Source organism: Struthio camelus, chromosome W, assembly GCF_040807025.1.
Source record: "Struthio camelus isolate bStrCam1 chromosome W, bStrCam1.hap1, whole genome shotgun sequence".
NCBI lineage: Eukaryota > Metazoa > Chordata > Aves > Struthioniformes > Struthionidae > Struthio > Struthio camelus.
Window position 1 is genome coordinate 43,721,976 of NC_090981.1, and position 21,342 is coordinate 43,743,317.

Here is a 21,342-nt window from a genome sequence, read left to right on the forward strand (position 1 = left end):
TGTGATGAATCAGAACCCCATGTCAGACCATCCCACCAGAAGGGCCACCATATTAACCATAAAATAACAAGTATCAGCACTCTGTAAAGGAGGAAATGATTTCAGCTCGAAACCATGCAACTAAACATCAGTAAAGTATTAGAAGTTGCTTCACATGAGCTAGTAAGTTGTTTATAAGATTACTTTTAAATACACTTGAGTCACCAACAAGCAGCAGTCATAAGCAAGTTTCTTGGATTTTTTTTTAAAGCACTATGCTTATTTTCTTTTAATTTCCCTGAAAATATAGATATGTTAAGCATGACTGAAGGATAGTTTTTATTTTCAGAATTTTAGGACTGGTGACTTTTGAATAGTGGGCCAATAGTCACCTGGCCAGTTATTATCAGAGTTTATGGATAAAAAGGCACAGACCGGAGTTCTCCCTTATACACTTGAAAAGAATCTTTCTAATTGTTAGAGCTTTTTGTGGGTTCACATGATCGGTATAGCAGAGTGATGCCTCTTGGATTAACACCTTGATTTCAACATGATGGAGCACTTGTGTGGCGTGGAACACTTAACTTGCACAGAGCATGAAATATCACAAAGGTGAAGCAAGTCACATAGATCCATACACATATGGGTATTTAAGTGGGAATGAAACTAGCTGATGAGGTATAACATGGTTTGAATTATTTCTGGCATAGTTCTTCATTTTCCTGAAGTTTAAATGGGGATCCTATTAAGTCTACCACTTTAGGCAAGAGAATTCAGATTTTTCAATGGGAACTTGAATGTTGTTTGGATTTGTCTGGATCTGTCTCCACAACTAAAAATATCCTAAATAATTGAATACATACAAAGTTTCCAAGAACCTGTAACATTCATTCTAGAGTACTACCTGAACTAATGTAAATATCAAAACCCATACCAGTACATAAAATTCACTTGAAAAATTATTTGACAATTTAAAAGTTCTTCCTTACCCTCTCCCTGCGTGCTTCTCTAGTCACACAGCAGGTAAACAATTGGCACACAGGATGCAAAGGAACAGCAATAAGCAGGGCATAGGGGATCAATGAGATAATCTGTCTTTACAAAGGACACCCCAATTTGCAGAGAGAACTAAGAACCACAGAAATAAGCTTGGGCGTTTAAAGAAAGAAAAAAATTCAGCTTTCAGTAATTTATTAACTCACCCTAGGCTTTCATGTATTTTAGAATCATATCTGATAATTGTTCAATGCATGTACTGTCATAAGTTTGAGAAATCTATATTCAGGCATCACTTATTTAATACAACAGGTTACGGTGTATGTTACTACATTAACAAGTATAGGTTAAATTATTCTGCTTGAAATATTTCAAGTTTAGTCATTCAAGTTCAGTATTTTCTAACTCAAGGGTGGGAGAAAATAAGTTTCACTTATCAAAAGCAATCACTGAGACCATATCCTCTTCACCTTCTTAAAATTTCTGCTTAAAAATAAGATGAATCCTCTGGACAGAAATTTAGGCTAAGAATAAAAATATTTAAGAGGAATAATCTGCTGCATATCTTCCATCCCTCCAGCAGCAGTCAAACTTCAGAGCCACACAGCATGCAAAAACATCAGCTAAAGCAATCTGTATTTGTTTTACTCACCTGTGTTCTAAGTCCTTAGATCTTGGTCAACCACTTCAGAAGTCTGGCAATACCTAGAAAAATAATGGATGTAAAATGTAAGAAAGCAAAAAACATTAAAACACTAATTATGATAAGTACTAGTGGATGGAACCCTAGAACTTTGCTTGTAAAAGGTGATATGCATATGGGTAACATTTCATTATCGTGACGCTTCTGCTTTGTTAGAAATGCAACATTCTGGTTATCACTGCAAACCACCAAGGAACTAAGCAAAATAAGCATGTGTGAAAGAGTAACGCATAAACCACTAAGCATGCTCAAAATTGCATCTTAATTGCATCTTTTTCTTTTCCTCTATTCTATTAATAATTTATGTCAAAATTTGAAACTATATTTAAAGTGATTTGTATAGTCCATTACAAATTGTAACAATATTTTTAATTTTGGTATAATTCAGGAAGAAGTTTCTAAAATGGCAGAATAAAAAAAACAGACTATGATAGCATGTTCAACTCCACAAGCTTATGGAATACACTTCCCAAGCCTTTTCATCGCGCACGCACTTTTCTTGAAATTCAGCGTGGATAAAGACAAAGTCTTGTACCTGGGATGGACTAACCCCTTGGACAGGCTGGGGACTGATTACCTGGAGAGTAGCTCTGCTGAAATGGAGCTAGGGGTCCTAACAGACGGTTGGCTAAACATGAGTCAGCAGTGTGTCCTGGCAGCAAGGAAGGCCAAGAATATCCTGGGATACCAGAACAGGAGCTTTGCCTGAAGATACCTATTGCTCCCCTTCACTCAGCACTCCTTAGACTGCATCTGGAATACAATGTCCCATTTCGTTTCCTCAGTACAAGAAAGGTGTTGATAAAATTGAGTGAGTCCAGTGGAGGGCCACCAAGATGGTCAGAGAGCTGGAGGCCAAGCCCTGTGAGGATGGGCTCATTTGGCCTGAAGAGGGAGGGAGGACTTGGGGGAAGGAAACCTAATAGCAGCCTTCAAACACTTAAGAGGACGCAACCAAGTAAAGAGCCTGGGTCCATCTCCCAAGGCGCACAGTGGGAGAACGAGAGACAATAGTCATAAATTCAAACAGGGGAAGTCCATGTTGGATACAAGAAATTTTTCTTCACTATAATTAAGCATTGGAGCAGCTTGCTCAGAAAAGTTGTGAAATCTTGTATGTTTTGAAGACCCAAATGGATAAAGGGCTGAGCAAGCTGGTTTGATTTCAGTGCTGATCCCGCTTTGAACAGGACGTTGGACTAGAGACCTTCTGAGGTCCCTTCCAACCAGAAGGATACAGTGATTCTGAATTACAGGTTTTCCTACAATAAGGAAAACTGCATTTTTATCCATATATCAGGACAGGACACACAGAGAACCTTTCTTTAGCTACAAGAATAAAATGAGCCAGCAAGTCAGTAGAATCCAATGAAGAGGTATAAATTGTTTTTTGAGAACGTGGTTTCACAAAGGAAAATCTGTGCGGGACTCTTATCAAAGCATGCTGCTGAGAACAGACAGAGGAAAACATAATGGGAATACTGGAAAGTCAAGCAAGGCCTCAAATTGCCTTTGAATTCCTGGCACGTAGCATATTCCACCAGAAAAATCAAAGGGACTGGATCAAGCAGCTTTGATCCAACTTCTCCCTTCTGCTTCTAAAGCAGTTAACATACACGACAATGAAAATACAGCAATGCTCAGAGAGGCAGAGACTAACTACATGTCATAAATAAAAAAGGTTAAATCATTTTCTTTTAAACCCTGACCTGCTCAAGCATCTAACGACAAGATCTATTTTAAATATGCAAAAATCAATGGATTGCTCAGACAATTAGAATTAAGTGGTGCTTTTAAACAAGTTTTCTCACATGGGAGTCCTGGCTCCTAAGGAAAATTAAGTGATATAGACAGGATAAGATAGGGTCAGCCTGTAAAGGCAAAAGAGCCTTTTGTCATACATTTATCTACCTGCCAAATGCACAGCCATGATTTTCCTCACCCAAACACAACAAATACCAATAAAAGAAGGAGAGCAAGCACTATATCAAAAAGAAAGACTAGTTTTTGTCTAATATTTTTGTGACAAAACCAGAAACCTCATGTGCCTTCCACTCCCCCATAACCACACACAGTGCGCTTTTCTCTACATCCCCGATGGCCAAAACGAAATCAAAATCCTTCCAAGTACGACAGAATTAAAAAAAACATGTGTATGGTCGCTTTTTCTCTCAAGAGCTCTTTCTTATAAGTGTCACAATAGCTCATACTGATTTCTACAACAGTTGGGAAAAAAAGAAAAAGAAAAAGAAAAATTCATGTCTTCCTTTCTACTAAACCACCTGTAAATTTTGCTGTGGCATTCCCTTTCTCCCTCTCCTCCAAAGAAAATATGACTTTCTTAATTTTCAGGCACTTCCTCATTTGCGAAGAAGAAATATTTTGGCATAATTCAGGGAGAGTCTTCCATATTCTATTCCAGACAGAATTCTGGATTTAATACTTTTACTTACAGTCAACAGGAGAAGCAAATAAGCTAGCCACTATTAACCCAATAGAGACATTTTGATAACATCCCTTTGTCACATATACCGACTTTTTACACAACAGGAACCACGAACACTTAGGCTTCTAAGCAAAAATTAAAAAAGAACACAGATATATCCGCTGTATCTTTAAATATCTCTTTCAAGTAGCTTTGTCTTCAGATATACTACTGTGCAATACTTCCATGTATTATACAACAGTGAGTATCCAAATCAAAGAAGTATTTACTTACTTCAGGAAAGTTTGTATGACCAATTATGCCACTATGAATAGAAATAATTCAGTCTATGGGTTCATTGTCTTTTGCTATCAATGCAGAACAGTATAAAATTTAAAAAAAAAACATACTATTTAATAGGCGCCATTAAGTCTAGCTTCAGAAATAACAGCAAAACAAGAAGGGTAAAGTATTTTCTTAGGGGACATACTGCTAGCAGGTTAAAAAAATCTAAATTAATTACAATTTTTTAACATTTCTTCCCAAGCTAATTACTCTCTCACACACAGACAAGGAAAAAAAAAAAAGGTTCAGTCTTTATTTTCTCCATTACTATCTACCTCATTTAGTCTACAAGATCATACTACCTATGTATGCAATCTAAAGCAAATTCAAATTAGCATACTATATAGAGCAACATAACAACTTGCAAGCTGTTTCAATGAGAAAAGAAAAAAGTTCTTACTTTTTATACTACTGCAAATATTTCACCCAAATGCACCTGATCTGAAGTTTACACCTAATAAAAGCCAGATGTACTTCTAATACACTGCTGATCCATGTTCTTAATTCCTGCTTTCCCACCACAACACCTTGACCGAGAAAGCGGCACAGCCTAGTTTTACACATCGTTAAAACGTTTAAACCAAATATTACATTTTTATAATCCTAGCAATTCCCACAAAACTAAACAGAATAAATACAGAGGCATTAACAGACCTACACTGTGAATGAGAAAGCTCTCTTAGCCTGTTACCTAATTCAACAAGCACCTGAGCGATCAGTGAATCAAATCACTGTTTCTTTAACAAATATGCCAATACTAAGGTAAAAGATACACAAATACATTTTTACTAAAGTTATTCTCTAAATGAATACTATCTTACAGTGTATTTTTTAATAGATGTTTAAAACTCTATTGGAAATTAATAATATGAAACATTAATGAGTCTAGTTCCACACTCACTGAAATCAGTGGGAACTTTTGCCATTAGTGTTACATGGGAGGATAAAAGCACATGCATTGTTTACTTTCAAGGCTATGTAAAAATATTGAAAAAATTTTACTTTTATAACTTGCTTCTTAAGCTGTATGTACATTTCGCAGACAGGGACAGCACAGCAGAGGCAGGTCACCTCCCATGAGTGCCAGCACGGCATGTTGCGCCCTGGCCAGCCCTTTGGCCTCACTCCATGGAGCCTGCCGCGGCCAGAAGCACGACAGCCCAAGCCTCACCAAGATGGTGCACTCTGCGAGGAAGGACCTCGCACCACTTGCTCTCCTGCAAAAGCATACCCATGCCCGCCAACCTTCTCTTAGCCCCATTTTGGCTGTAAAACTGCTCTAGACGGCTGCAGCTAAGCCCTAGCTTAGCAAGCAGCTCCATGCTGCGGCCCTCACCTTGGCATCGGGGAGCAGCAAGAGCCAGGCGGCTCCGCACAGGGCAGCAACCTGGGACCTGGGCTGGGTCGGCCTCCCGGCAGCACCCCGCTGGGCTCGCCCAGCAGGACTGGGGACCTGTGACGCAGCAGGGACAAGGACTGGGCTGAACTGGGAGCCCATGGGCGAGCACAGGCCCGGGGAGGCCAGGCTGGGCAGGCGAGGGCGCTCGCCTGACATTCAGTTGCTCTTGCAATACTCTTACCAGTAGCTATTTCTTCAGTAACTACTTAGACTCAGTTGGTAGGCTTTGGCTGTTCTTCTTTCTAAATGTCAAGTGCCTTAAAAATAACAGCTTCTGAAGAGTATTATTAGCATCCAAATTATTATCCCCAGATTACTACACACCACGGTCCACAAAACAGTAAGTTTACAGAAAAAGTACTCTGCTGGAAGAAAGGGAAGAGACTGTCTCAAAGGAAGACAGCCAAGTTATCTTCTCGTGAAGTCTTAAGAGACAGCAAACTGTAGACTTAACAATTAAGTTGTTAGCAAATAACATACCATTTTATTTAAATGGTAGATAGTCTGAGACTATCTCTGAATGCTGCATGGCCATCCTGCCCTGATGCTCTGAAACAAGGCACATTATATCACACATATACACATGTACACTTTTTTTTTTTTCTCTCCAATCCAACACCTGTTTTTCAGGCCAAAGTTATATTCAGAATATTGCCATAGTGATGCAAGCTCTGACTATTATAAATCAATGAAATAATCATTAAAGTTCCCAAATTCCCTTAGAAAATGCCTGTTTTTCAGTGCTCCAGCACCACAAAGGATTCTTCCAATCTAACTAAGAACCTGTTTCTTTTGTGGTTTTAACCTAAAGATGATGCTTCCTTAAGCACAATCTTCCCCCTCCCCCAACAAAGAAATGCAAAATAACATTCAACTTCCTATAGGTTTAAGACCTCTAATAAAGCAACCAAACATACAGTTAGGGACCAACTTACTAAACCAAGAACAAGCTGTTATTAAAATACAGCTTCAAACTCCTCTATGGTGTCAGGATAAACAACATTGTTTGTCTTAAGCATATATTCTATATTGGACTAATTTCCATGTCTCCCTCACCGTTTTCATCTCCAGAGATACAGTGATAAATATACATGAAAAGTAGCTTATAAAATTAAAGCAACAATAGATACTACCTATTATTACAGTTCTTTTGAGCCTTCCACCAGTGAAAAACTGCTTTTCAAACATGAAGCCTTCTATGATTCATATAATGATTTCGCTGAGTCACAGATTCTAGGATTTAGGTCATTCAGTGTGACATAAAAGCACAGTTCCTTCTACAAAAACTAGTATAGCTGAACAATCCCATCAGTAGTCCTATCATGTGCTCAGATTTATATTCAAAGCTAAAAAAAAAACCCCTTAGAACACATCAGCTTGTTTATTTTTAACTGTTCTCCAGCTCGCGTCTCAGAATCAATTTTCAGTCTTAAAAATAAATAAATAAATAAATAAATAAATAAATAAATAAATAAAGAGGTCCTGAACAAAATGTCACGTGCCTTCCTTCCTTGAGTGTACAAGTAAATCTTGTCATGGAAATAAAAACCCTTACTCAAGTGTAATCTGCCCAGTTTTCCAGCTCTGGAGAACAACCTGCAGTTTCTACAGCGCTCTGCAAAAAGCCATAAGCCACTTAAGTCCAGCCAGCCAGCTCTTCCCATTGGAGGTCACAAGCCGACGCAGAGACATTCCTTTGATGCCAATACCAGGAAGGGGAAATGAGGGAGCCACTGCTCGGTAAGAGTTAAAAATTATACTCTGCTTGCGGATGGAAGAAATAGCTAGCCCCAGGGACACTGGGAATTCAACAGCAACTAAAAAACATGTTAACCGTGGTTTTGTTCACCACAAAGAAGCTTCTCTTTGCCTTTTTAATTTTTGTCATTTTAGGCTTACTCCAGAGCCAATTTGTTTAAACACTGCTATAGACTATCTTCTTTTCAGAAAATCAGTCTGTTCTGGTCATATGACAAGCAGAACCTTTGGGTTTTATTGGTTCTCACTCATTAGCTTTTCCTGAAGCTGTAATAGTCCTGCTTGAAGACTGTCACAGCACACTTTGTAAGAAGTTCTACTTATTCTTTAAAGTACATTTACTAGAGTATTTCATCTGGTTAAGTTCTGTATAACTGTGAACTAACTTGTTTACAAGTTATGAGCTCCTAGTGATAACATTTTACTTCTCTAGATTTCTACTATTCTTTCTACTGTCTCAAAGAAGGTACTCTATTGTGAAAGATTGTCTCTACGTACACACGTGCACATGAGCAGAAGAATTGCACCTGAAGTCTCTGGATTCAGAGGGAAAAAAGAAATCTCAGTCTCTGCTTTTCCTTTCTTTTTCAGGACTATTATAAACTAATGCTTTAAAAAGGACACTGATTGCTACCTTTACCATTTCCTGCACAAAGGCACACGAAAGGCTGAACTGGAAGGTCATAGGCCGGTTTTAGACTCAAATCACAGGCTTGCAGAATACCCCAACAAGGACTCCATTTACATGGGGGTTGAGCTGGGGCAGAGGGAGGGTTACCCAAACTTTTCCCAGCTGGAGGTAATGTTGAAAGACCACAGGAACTTTAAAATTTACACGTTGCCCAGGGAGGCAGTGGAGCCTACACCTTGGGAAATATCCATAACTCAGCTGGACAAGGCACTGAGCAACTTGATCCAAGCTGGCCCTGCTTTGAGCAGGGCACAGGGCCAGATGATCTACAGTGGTCCCTTCCAACCTGTATTATTCTATGCTTCTAACTACAAATAACTGAACATAAATCTTATGCAGATATGTTTTCCTTGAATATGGATGCTTGGCCTTCCTAGCTTGCATGTTGTCTTTCACTGATTGACCTTTACATTCCCAAAGGTAGGTAGGTATTGAATATGGAAGAAAGTTTACAATAATCATAAGATCATGTCCTAACATTCTGTACAGAAACTCAAGAGAGGGTGTTCACCTGACCAAGGATTTTTGGTTTGACCATGCGCAAGATATCTACATCAACTACATTCATAAAGTCACTTTTAAAGAACATGAAATAGCCATTTATAGCATTCTAGACCGAGCCTAAAAAACAAGACACGGTGGTATAAAGCTGTTTATTCTAAATAGCTCTTTTTTGTCAATTGTATAAACAAAGTAATATCCATGAAAAAATTTATTTTGAAACAAAACATGAAAAACTAAGGTCAGACAGGCCTCCCTACAAACAAAGACAAAAGGGAAAAAAATGGTCACTTCATCTGTGAACTGTGAAGCTGTGAAGCACAAGCTTTAGAATATCCATACAAAAGATGCTGTGAGAACACGGGAACTCCACTGTAACCCTCATAGAAAACCGACCTCTGTAACAAACTTAAGAGCAACACTTCTTTCGAACACATAACAACCACTTCTGAAAGTTCCTTTTGTTCTCTGAATCTCTTAGATCATTAATCTGTGCTATTTTATTAGTAATAAGCATTTTAATAGACATTGGCCATTTCCTTGCTAACAGAAGAAACGTAATAATGCATGCGCAATGTGAACAGTCAAGGGACAGCCAACAAGGCGGTGAGATGGAGGATATAAACACTCCCACCATTCCTGTCCCTTGGAAGGCTGGAAAGATGCATCACAACCACACTCTTCATGCCCCACTTCAGGTTTTTGGGTCAACTCTATTGTTTTACCAAGAAAAACTACTTGCAGCTGAATTCACAGCTCTCTTTAAGCCTTCAACATAGTACGATAATGGTAATTCAGAAACTTCCAAGGGAGCCTCTGGATTTCACTACTGAACCCTGAAACAAGGTGTAATCTTATCTGTTTAATTGAGGGTTTTTTGGTCAGAATTCATCCCAAGGACAAGAATCAAACAATTCCTTAGGTCTCATTGACTGTTCAGTGCACTGATTTTGAGTGCACAGTGCACTCATCAACATGTACAAGTATCTGAAGGGGGAGTGTCAAGAGGATGAGGCCAGTCTCTTCTCCGTGGTGCCCAGCAACAGGACAAGAGGCAACGGGCATAAACTGAACCACAGGAAGTTCCATCTGAACCTGAGAAAAAACTTCTTCACTGTGAGGGTGACAGAGCATTGGAACAGGTTGCCCAGAGAGGTAGTGGAGTCTCAGAGTAGTCAGGAGTAGTCTCCTTCCCTGGAGATATTCAAAACCCGTCTGGATGTGATCCTGGGAAATATGCTCTAGGTGACCCTGCTGGAGCAGGGAGGTTGGACTAGATGATCTCCAGAGGTCCCTTCCAACCTAAACCATTCTGTGATTCTGTGATTCAAAACCATAATTCTGGAAAGTTTGAAGTTGCAAGTTCCAGAGTCCCTAAGTACTAACTTTTTTCCTGCAATACAAATACATCAGAAAACTGTAGGTATTGACTATATTTTTAAAGGATTTTTCCAAGGAAGGTTGAGTTTTAGAATGCAACATAAATAAATTTTCTTAGATAATTGCTTTCTTATGGTATTCCGCAACTGAACATTGACTCAAAATCTCTTACAGTAACAAATGGCTGGTTTAAGTCATTGCCTTTGAAAGTGCAAAGATGATATGGAGCTTATTTTACTCCCCAATATCTTTTATGGCATTGAAAAACTTTTCAAATAAAGGAATTATATACAGACACACACAATCTTTCTCACATTCATATGTATACTGCACATACACATATGTGTAATATTCCCCAGCTCAATTCAGGTGGTTCCCAGAGGTTTTAACTTTCGAAAAGGAGTTAAATACACGAAATAGACCTTTTTCTTGTTCATTTATTAGCACTGCTTTCAAAGGGCTCGCTCAGAGAACGAAGCACAAGAAAAATGCTAAGTCTCTACTATGCTTGACTAACAAAGTATCCAAAGTATCCAATCAGTTCCCACTGAGTTGTAGTTCTTTTTGTGTCCACATGCAAATGATTAGAATACATTGTTTGAAACTCACTTCCACATCTGTTGTTCTGCAGGACTTGGAAAACAGATGAATTTTTCTGATAATTATTTGCAGAGAGTATAATCACAAGCATCTGTAATGGTATCCTAAAGTGCAAAGGGAAAACATCATGAATCCAAGAAGTTTTTTTGCTGAATATTTTTGTTTCCTTACTAAGTAAGATTAAAAAAAAAATTGTCAGATGGAAATCATTAATAATTGCTTGAGAAGCCATCCACTGTAACTTGAAAAAAGCAAAATCCAGCTTTCCTTCCTAAAACTCTTTGTTTGATGTTCCTGTAGTTTACCCATATAGCCAAAATCCACGTTATGGTCTGTCAGGTAACTTTTTAAAATTATGCAGAAGTGACAAAAGCCCACAGAACTACAACACAGAAAATACATGTTTTTTCATTGGCCTCTACAGCTGACTTCTAGTACTTGCAAGAGTCAACCTGTTTCAAATAGATGGATATTTAAGTGGTAAGAATATATTTTCTTGAAATCTCTATCTATAAAATACTGATAACCACAGAAAAGAAGAATAGGAAACCCTTCACTTATTTTATAATGCAAGCACTGACAGCATCAAAGGATACTGGGGAACGCATGGTTCAAGAAAGCACTTCCTCATGCATGGTGCAGTTAATGCTGAGAAAATCTGCTGCAGTTTGCCGTGAATGTGAAATTTCAGATTTGCTCAAGAAACCACTGGACACGTTAAAGGAGGAAAGATCCACTGAATACTATTAAACACAAAACTGCCCTCTGAGGGCCAAGTAAGTCCTCAAAATGCAGAGCAGTGGAGGCTACGAAAGCATCAGATTAAGACCGCTCTGTATTCAAGGCCGCTGGCCATCAGACACTGGCCTTAATGAACCTCTGGACTACGTTGGCATTTGTGGCCTTACGACCTTAGCTTGGACTTCTGACCTATACATATAACAAGCGCAGGAGCAACCTTATTTACAGTGACTGAGGGAGGTAGGGAGGGCTCAGGGTAACTGAAAGGAACGTTTTGACTTTTTTTTTTTTTCTTTTTTAACTTAATGCTAAGCTTAACGTAACAATTAGTCATCTACAAGGACAAGTCAAGGAAAGGCCAAAATTTAAGTTCAGTCACAGCAAACTGTTGAGTCAGTTAAAGAAACCAGACACTACTGCCAGCTCCTACAACTTTATTGCGAACTTCCCAATACTTGGTGTTTTCTTAAAACCACAAATGCCAGACTATGTGATTATGATTACCTCACATAATAAGAGAAGGTGTTTTCAAGCTTTCCTCCACAGTCATTAGGACTAGAAACATGGATGACAACAGAAGCACAACGGGGTGGGGGAGACAGAGGAAGCTACCCACAATAAAACCTCCAAGCACAACAAATACATAACACAAATCAATTTCTGTGTAAAATTCGGAGAGTTTTTAGGTCATTATTTTGGATTCTGATTGTCCCCCTCCTTTTATTTATTTAAGTTTGCTGGTATTGGCAACAGTGGAAACAAAACTAAAATTTAGAATTCCCCTATGTGGCCCGTCTCAAGCGTACTGAAACACTGAGTCACCTTAGATGGAACAGACGAGGGACTTCAATTAGAACTTACCAGGCTTCCTAAAGTGAGCAAGGAGAACAGGAGCAGAAGAAAGCAAGGTCAGCTAACAGAATGCTTATTAGTTACGTAAATAGAAGCTATAAAAGGAAAGAAAAAAAGTCTGTCTTCCACAGCAAACAACAGTTGGGTTTTAAAAGTTTTCTGCTAAGCAAAATTGTTATCTGACATTAATTAGGACTTCAATTTAAAATGCATAGGATAACTGAGTGCATAAGTCAGAAGGCACAAAACGGCCTGCTGTCTATGATTATTATATATATATTCAATTTCATTATGTAACTCAAAGAATAGTACAAAGGAAAGATTAATAATGCAGAAGATGCAATCAGATAGCATTTTGCTTTGGAAGAAACAGCCTTAGCAAATCTGTGTTCAAGCACTGAAACATTAAGAGGATAAACAATATTGTTTGACTAAGGATTAAAATACACCAACTAGCCTTATTTATACATAAAAAGCAGTCAGGTTGTGTAAGCATGGCTACCATATCCATCAATTCACTGTAAACAATAACTTTGACTTTTATTCTTTCATTTAAAATGATCTAATATTGTAAAGAATCACTGCAGACTTCCTGTCGGTAAAGGAAGTTCGGACACATCTACAGACATTAACCGTCTGCAGAGAAAGATCAGGTGAAAAAATAATATTCTCTCCCCCACCTGCATCCCACTCATGGCAGAACAGCACTGTCCCCACGCGGGTGGGGAGGTGCATGTCCCCACACTGGTCCCCTCACCAGTCACTGCGCTTTGAACACCAGGGATCTTCCTGCACAGATGCTTCCCAACTTGTCTTCCATGTGCTATGGGCACGAGAAGACACGTACCTTGAATTCATTAGTGTGAGCATTCTCTGCCAATACCATTTCCTAAAACACACACACATATATATAAAAAATATAACCCCCACATATTTATAGCCAAAAGAATATTAACATACACAATTTAAAGATTCCTATAGCTTTTTTCTCTGCTAGCGTGACCAAAAGGCTAAATGAAATTCAATATACGTAGGAGTCCCATGGGTCTCTTCCACTTTGTCCTTCTGTAATTGTACTAAACGCTTGTCTGGAGTCTCTCTCCTAAAGCATCTGGAGTTGACACTTCTTGTATTTATCCAGCTAAAGAAAGGTCCACTGCCTCTCCCCTGCTAATACGATGAAGGATTTAATGCATCAGCAGGGACTTGAAGTCTGAAACTCAATCCAGTATTTTCATAAAATGATTCACAGACTTGCACTGACCTTTTTGACTTAGAGCAAAGGGATTCCATACAGCAGTTTTGGACCAGATTAATCCACTCATGTTTCCAGCAGAAGGGGAGGAAGGAAGAGCACTATAACATGCAAGCACTGAATGGACTTTATCATACGAGACAGAAAAGAAATCCAAGTTAGGGTCACTTCATACCTTCTTAAAAATATCACAGCAACTATTCAATGCCTTCTATGAAACAAGGATGAACACCAATCAACACCAGAGCAAATTAAGCAAAAAATGAAAACAAAAGGGGAACCAAGAAATATCATGAGAGTCTCTTTTTTACTTTACAAGAGGGAAGTGCCTTGAAACCAAATCTTACTCCACACTGATACCTCGGGGAACAAGGAAGAATCAAAGGAAGATTTGGATCAAAGGAGTGTTCACATACAAAGCTGAACAGGTTCCCCTTTTTATACCTAAACAATAAGCTAGGTACTTAACACAGAAGGAAGACATATTCTGCCATATACAGAGAGGACTTTGTCAAACTTCTGATTGTATTATATCAAATAGCGTAACAAAAATCAGCAAGGCTAGCTATTCTGAGTTTGGCTTTTTGAGAATGGACCATTTTGAACGTTATCCCCCATTATGCCTTGAAAAAAAATTTTTTTTACTTGTGCAGGAATGATACAGCTTGTTTGTGCAAAATGGCATCTTATCTTTTCCTTAGTTCCTTTGAAATTCAAAATGTCCTCCATGTACACATCGGCCACACATAACAAAAGATCCAGGTGTATAAACATAAATATTATTTAAATCAAATAAAAAAGCATCCTAGTATTTTTCTAAAAGATCAGAAGTTTATAATGGGTTTTCTTCCAGCTATATAACTGTTCAAAGTAAGAGAAAGATAGATTTCTGAAAGATGAAAGGAAGTGATAGAAGAGGTGAAAAACAAGAAAAAAAAGATGGAGCGAAGGCATGTCTTTTACTTCTCTAGTGCTTCTTTTTAGCCGCCAGAAATCAGACAGAACTGACAGAACTGCTGCTTTGATAAATCAAGTCTGCAATAATAAGATTTATATGTAACTCTGTTAGAAAATGAACAAAGTACACGAGTTATCCTATTCCCAAACATCCAGGGCACCTACTATTAAGATCCTAAAATTTGTCTTCATCTTCTAAATTCTGAATTGAGGTCAACAAAAAAAAAAAAAAAGTATCACAAGTATCTCAGAGATCCAGCATCTATCAATCTCAGTCACAGATTCATTGGAAGCATGTGAAGAGGGCAAGAATCAAGTTGTGTAGAGTAATCCAGAAGCACAGCAGCAAATAAATTAATCACACAATGAATCTCTCAGTTCATACATAATCATGCATTAAAGCTGGACATTAGAAATACGACCCTGCACATGTCAGAAAGGCAATTTCCACGATAATTAACAAAAGGTAGGCATCTTTATGGGGCTCTGTCAGCCACATATTGAGTAAAGATTTCGCCTTCACTGAATGCCCAGCAAGGAAACCCATATACTAGAATAAAGAGTAAAGCTTCTGCAACTTTTTCCAGTCTTCTGAAAACAAAGTTCAGCCAGCAAAGCACGTTCAGGATTGCGTATAAAGATACTTCAGATTCCACACACGACAAGTCACCAAAAGGATATGCTACTTTAAAAATAAAATAAAACAGAACAAAAAACACAGCTGATTGTGTTTCAAGTAACTATACCTGTATTTTGTTTATCTTCTGAAGATGGTATATTCCTGTTAAAAATACTTCACATGCTAAGAGTATTTTTCGGGGGAGTATACTCCTACTCATAAATAAATTAATGAAAGATTCCCAAAGATTAACTAAAATTTAACTAAAAAAAAGAGCCACAATAATTAATATTAAATATTGTTAATTTCTGGGAGTATATTCTAGGCATCTGTAATAGTCTTCTCAGATATTAATGTGAACTAATTTCTTTTATATCAGATTACATGCTAGAGTATTCTATAAAGCTTGTTCTCAAGTTGAAAACTACTTCAAAAAGCCCATATGGTTAGCATAATAGCTCCTTTTTTTTTTTTTTTTGATTCCTACAATCTAAATAATTCGGTTCTACTCAATTAGCTCCTATTTTCGTATTTCTGCTACAAATAAGAAAGCATTAGAAATTATACATGCCATTTAAAGTATTTCAAACAGGCATAACAATTTCATTTTTTTTCAGGTGTTCAGTTCTAATTACTCAATGGTAAAAATGTGACCTTCTATTTATCTTTTGTATTTATTAAACCTGTACACCCAATGAACACACGACTAGAAAAGACCACCTGGTAAAAAACAGCCCCCTACAGTCAGAGGCCGTTGCACCCAAGGTTAACCCTGGGGACATACAAAACAACCACACACCTCATCAGCTAAGCAGGTTGGTAACCAACCGTGTATGCCAATTGACAGACAAGATACCTTTGCAAAAAGGGCTGCTAATCTGATAAACAGTTGCATAATATAAGATGATCAGTCTTTTCTCTACATCACACTTAACAGTGCTGCAGACATGCCAACATAAATAGATCCAACTTATTTTAACTTTTTGTTAATGCTGTTCAAAAGCAGCTCTGGCACTAACATGCTACAAAAGTTTAAATGCCACCTTGTCTTAATCACGAAAGCGCAGACTCCCCTTTCTAGAACTTAACTTTTTGAACATGTACACGTTTTTGACTTTTCCTTCACCTTGTTTTAAATACTAAAAGACCAAACGTTTGAAACGGTGCATCAGATATTGGCTTAATCGTTATGCACCGAGTCACAGCTGAAGCCATCCTAACAGCAAAGTCCCTGTGGTATAGCCAACAAATTTTGAAGTCAGCTCTTCCATTCCTTTTTTGGAAAGCTAATCTGTATTTGGACACATGGTTGATTCTATATACGATGCTTATTCAGTATATGTTGCCAGGGTCCCAATATTTCATATATTTGAAGGGAGACCTCCGCCCTCACTTTAAAGGTAGTATTCTCAGCACTTCTGGTACTTGCCTTCAAGTTGCCACCATATCTAATTGTACTTTTTGAGCCCACCTTTATGACATCCTAGCATACTGAAGCAAAACCTTTAGTTATTGACACTACATAGTAAGATATGATACAAACCAATTCAGAACTGTGTGCTCAAAATTAGTTAGTCATATAGCCTCTGAGTTTGCTTTACTTTTCACCATGATTTTTCAAACACAGTCAAATTGAACACAAATTCTGACACAGTACTGTATGTCCTTGCCCTGTGTTACTCTTCCCTATGCATCTGCTCACAGTTGTTGATGCGGACATGGCTGTGCTTTTATGGACGAGAAGTAGATATCAGCTAACCACATATAGCCATGTAGCTGCACAGAAAGATATTTCACTGATAAATCCTATCTAGGAAAACAGTTCAAGTAGTCCAGACAGGACAGTGACAGCGTAAGAGTCTCTGGCAAAAACACAGGTTCAGAAATGCTCTTTCATTGTCCAGGCACTGCGTGCTAGACCCACTCAGTCTAGCATGGTAGGAACTGTGTGTGGCTTGTACTACTGCAACCTGTATTTCTCCTATTTTGCAGTAACAGCTCGAATTCTGCTAGCAGCAGCTGAGTCCAGCCCCTCAGGAAATAAATACCTGGCTCTCAATATCCATACCCAAGTAAAAAAGTGCTTCTGAGTAGACAATACACATATCTATGATTCTGAACATTCCTACTCTGCATTTTATTTCTGAGGAGCTTTTGATTGTTTTGTATGAACTAATTATTAAAAGCTTTACTGTAATGACTGCCAACACTTTGGTAAATTTAAGAACTTACATATTTCTACATATTTTACACAGCAGATATCATCTTTAGATGTCACAACATTTAATTCTTAAAAAGCTCCTCTTTTTTTCTTTAATTAGAATCTAAACTCAGTACTGGAACAATCTTTCCAGGCTTACTTGTAAGGACAAAAGCTTAGTAAAATATCCATCCAGTGTCTAAATAGTTACTGCCATTCAGAAAGACAAACAATTTTGGATGATGACATACATTCATATTAAGCTTGGCACTGAAAGCTTCATGCTGAAAGCAATAGTTTTCTGCAGTCAGTCATAAGCATCTTTCTTATTTCTGACTTTTGAAACAAATATTTGTTTACAACTAGAATCAAAGATTAATACTAAATACTATTTCAGGTTTTTCTAATCAATACTGTTTTCCCAAATCTCATATATAGTATTTTCATAATCACGCTACAACCAAACGTATGCATAGATGGTTGAAAAAGCCTGATCAGGGAAGCTTTTTACTGGTCAGTTTGGTTACCTTAACGATTGCTTTTGACAACATTAAGAATTACATGCACCAGAGGATCAGGAACCCACAGGCCAGGAATGTAATTTCACATGGCCTTTAGTCACACTTGATTTCTTTTTTTCTATGTTGTTATTCAGTAACAGTAAGATGCATTTCACATTTGGCTTGTTAAAATGTGTTCCCTACATAAACAAGAAGCAATCAGATCAATAATCAACTAGCAAGAATGAAATTCAGAGCAAGCTGCTGTTGTAGAATAAAGAAAATAGGAATCTTCTATTTCCACATCTTCAAAATGAGAAACTGCAGAGCTTTTGGAAAATTTATCTTTACTTAAAAACAAAGTTGCACGTTATGCTACAAGAAGTATGTTCTTCATTAAAATTGGTATTCATGACTTTACAGTTTATCATAGTACTGCAGCAGCAAAATTCTTAATAGTGAATTGCTTTTATCTACTCTTACTACCTTCCTATTGTTGTACAACTAAATGATTAACATTCAAGAATCCTACTATTCTAGATCTGCCTTTTTGGTCAAAAAGTTTATTTCAGCACGAGAGTATTACTATTTGAAAGGCAAAGTCTTGTTTATGAAGAACATTTCATAGTTTTAATGTCAACTCATATTCATGGACATGACAGCTGAGACAATAAACTATTGAAGAATGAAAAAAATGAACAGCCCAATAGGCACTGCTCAAAGATCAATGTACAGTAAAGCATGTCCTCTGTAATCACAAAACAGCACATGTAACCAAGAAGCTATCCTGGATCATCACACCAGGACAGTGATCCAACCCTACAAGGAAGAGGATAGAAGCCAGAGAACTTTTTGATAGGGAGAAAGTAAAGAAGGGCCTAGAGGTGAAAGGAAAAAACCTTTCAGTTAGGTAAAATCTAAGTTCTAGTACCAAAGAGTCTATCGCCTAAAAACTCCTCAACTTCAAATCGACTATCTGGCCATAGACTATTCTTTTTTTTCCTTTCAATTTTCTGAAAAACTTACATTTCTTTAAGATAATAGTCTTAGACTACTTGCGCTGCAACTCCCATTTTTCTGCCTGTATGGAAAGACATCTTTCTTCAAGTCTTTTTTTTAAACATTAACTTTGGACTGACATTTTTGCATTTGTGGTACAGATGATCTAAAGTGAAAACATGACAAAAAAGTTAATGTTTAGACAAATTAATATAAAAACTAAAAAGGGAAGCAAAAAAAAAAAAAAGACTGGCAGTGGGAAAAGATTCTTGAATTACTCATGAAGATAGTAAAGAAGCAGCTATCCTCTTATCAGTTTTAATAAACCCAATTTAAATTTTTCTCAATGCTTGCATAAAACAAATTGAATGCTTTTGTCTACACTGTGAAACAGAGCCCTTACTATAAAACTAAGCATCAGATGACGCTTATTCTTAGTGCACTCAGCAGAAGAACTTTTGAGATACGCACAGAAAAGCTGTCCGTGAGGCCTAAATAAGTTTGAAATATTCCTATGAAAGAAAAACTTTCATGGCAACTTTCAATGTCATATTTATGCCACGATCAAGTCGGATTTTAAAGTCAATATTAAGAAATAATAATAGATTAGAAATTGAAAGCAAACAAGAAATTCCTACTAGTGTTGTTGAGTATAACTCTTTCTAATGAGGCTATGCGCAGCAAAGAGATCAAGGACACTCCTTAAAAAAGAGGAGGAAAGAAAAAAAATACCTTTAATCCCTCATAGTTTACATTGCTTATTCCATTTACAGGTTGTGTAAATTCATACCACTTAAAGCAATGCATTAATTCCTAAGGGAAGCATGAAGGGTACACTTCCTTAGTTTAAGTGTTTTGGGTAAGTAATGTGTTTACACTACCCCAAACAGCTTTTTAAGTTCAATAATTCTACCTAGTTTTACAAAACAAACACACTGTTGCATGCAGTCAAAAGGATATCTGCAAATTAAGAGTATTTTCCTGGTTCAACACAATGTTAATGGGATTTCCATTTGTTTCCTGTTTGAATTTTAAGGAAGGTTTTTCTCATAAATGCATCCTTGTTATTTCTGAGTACTACCATGTTTGTCAGACCGTCATCTGAGCGAATGACAGGAGCTCCATTCATGGACTTACACACCATGAAAATCCATGTGGTTCAGACGCACTGACATGCATATATGAGTTACACAGCTTAATTTAATGCCTGATATTTTCATATTCTTTCTTCTTTTCACAAGATCATAGACACACAAACTATACAAACCTCCGTCAGAGCCACCAAAATCACCACCACTCCAGGTGATTTCAAAAATACACTTTTTTTTGCCCTAGGGAGCTATGCTTAGTGAAGTAAAACTGGTTGAAGAGCAGAATTACTAATGCCTGCCCTTTCTGGGACACACGCATACCAGTTTAAATTAGTGATACTTGGTCAGCTTGCAGCTGTTTTTTTTCCAAAATATGCTGAACCTATACAAAATAATGTTTTAATCAATGTGAGATCCATGGAGAAGTCTGCAACCACTTAAAATTTAATCTACCGTTTAACACCAAAAGAATAGTCTCCAGAGCAGAGCTGAAGAACTCCAAACTCTTCTCCTTGAGCATACTGAACTAAATAACTAGGTCAGGGCAACCTCCCCCTCTTTCAAGCACAGAGACGGCTGTACCGTTTGCTGGCGGTAGCACAGCTTCAGTGGGGCAGAAAAAGGGTGGCTATGGGCTGGTGACCTGCCAGCTGGGCACTCAGGGCCTTTTTTGGGTGCCACAATTTAAGCCACCTCAGACTGCGGCCAGAAATGCACCTGGTTTTCACTTCATGGCCAAGTGCTCTAACAATTTGACTATTATGCAAGAAGGGGAGCAGAATAATGCCTTATTTAATACTCCAGTAGTCCTTTTTTTTTTTTTTTTTAAACTTTTTTGCAGAAAAGAGCATAGTCATTTATCTGCAGGAAAGGGTTACAGTCGGGGCCTCCCCTCCAGAGTTGAGTAAAATGTGAAGCCCTCCTGGAGGGGCCGGTTTCTTCCCCAGAGCAACATCTCTGCCATTTACAATTTATTCCTCAGGGACATGCAGTAGTTGGAATACATAAACACAGCTTTGTCCTGCAATTTTAAGTCTTTGCTCTCTGAAGCAGAGAGCAGAGAGATTGAGAGCTACATGTCTAAAATTTATTTTAAAATACTGTAAAATAAATGTATTATATTTTTACAGCAATAATTAAAATCCATATGGGCAGTTTCCTCCCTCAGTTTCTTCCCTTGCTTGAACGTAACTGGGGACCTGATCAAGAAACCCAAACGTAACCAGGACACCGTGCTCACAAGTTACTGCTTTCTTTCTGGAAGCCTCCCCTCTCCCCTGCAGCCAGCTTCCTTTGTCCTCGCTTGGCCCTCGCGTTGTAGCGCCTCCGTGCACTTCAACCGCTCGCTGCT

The 21,342-nt window shown here is 37.8% G+C and overlaps 1 protein-coding gene across 4 annotated transcripts in view; it reads right to left on the minus strand.

The window, feature by feature from the left end:
* Positions 1-21,342, minus strand: part of LOC104152954 (LHFPL tetraspan subfamily member 2) — a 125,720-nt gene that overhangs the window by 60,397 nt on the left and 43,981 nt on the right. For 3 of the 4 annotated variants that reach the window (XM_068925742.1, XM_068925739.1, XM_068925737.1), the window contains exon 2: positions 1,628-1,680. The gene's annotated coding sequence lies outside the window, so the exon portion shown is untranslated. Of the gene's footprint in view, positions 1-1,627; positions 1,681-10,786; positions 10,864-21,342 lie in introns of those variants that run through there. The other variant, XM_068925738.1, reaches the window with a different exon arrangement.